The 956-nt window shown below is 47.6% G+C and overlaps 1 non-coding gene across 1 annotated transcript; it reads left to right on the plus strand.

The window, feature by feature from the left end:
- Positions 1-107, plus strand: LOC118993873 (U6 spliceosomal RNA). The gene has a single exon (XR_005067959.1). It is a non-coding gene; the product is annotated as a U6 spliceosomal RNA (small nuclear RNA).
- The last annotated feature ends 849 nt before the right edge of the window (positions 108-956 follow it).

Raw genomic sequence — 956 nt, forward strand, 5'->3', positions numbered from 1 at the left:
GTGCTCACTTCGGCAGCCCATATACTAAAATTGGCATGATACAGAGAAGATAAGCAAGGCCCCTATGCAAGGAGGACATGCAAATTCTTGAAGCATTCCATATTTTTAGGACACATGGACAAAACCACAGGGGGATAGGATCAAGGGTGAGAAGTAGGGATGGTTGGGATAGGGGGGAATGGTGGTAGTGGGGAAAATGAAGACAACTGACTTGAACAACAATAAAAAAAGTTAAAAACAAAACAAAACAGAAATCTGGCTGTAAAACCTGTGGGGGTTGCAGCAGGGGGAGAAACTCCCAGCTTCATGAAAGAGTTCATTGGAGACACCCACAGGGTCCTAGAATGTACACAAACTCACCCACCCACCCAGTAATCAGCACCAGAAGGGGCCAATTTGCTTTTGGGTAGTGGGAAAAGTGACTGAAAGGCAGCCAAGAGCTGAGCAAGTGGCAGTGTTCCCTCTCAGACCCCTCCCCACATACAGCACCACAATGCAGCAAAGTGCCTTTCAATCACTTCTGTGAGCATTCTGATTACCAGTGTTTTGAATTCTGCAGCTGATAGATTGGCTATCTCCTTGTCACTTAGTTCTTTTTTTGGAGTTTTGATCTGTTCTTTCATGTGGGCCACATTTCTTTGTCTCAGCATACCTGTCACTTTTATAAGGGGCAGAGCCTTAGGAATTCACCAGGCAGGGCAATCCACTTCACTGCATTATGGTGCTGTATGTGGGGGAGGCACCAGAGAGGGAACAATGAAACTTGCTCAGCTCTGCCCCACTTTCAGTCACTTCCTCTGCTACCTATAAGTGAATTGGGCCCTTCTGGTATTGATTCCAGGCAGGGAGGTTTGTGTGCATTCTAGGACCAGTGGGTCCCTCCAACGATTCTCCTGTGAGACTGGGAGTTTCTCGTGCCACTGCACCCCCCACAGGATTTCGCAGTCAGAGGCTTT

Source organism: Sturnira hondurensis, unplaced genomic scaffold, assembly GCF_014824575.4.
Source record: "Sturnira hondurensis isolate 20B ecotype Veracruz unplaced genomic scaffold, ASM1482457v3 Scaffold0008916, whole genome shotgun sequence".
NCBI lineage: Eukaryota > Metazoa > Chordata > Mammalia > Chiroptera > Phyllostomidae > Sturnira > Sturnira hondurensis.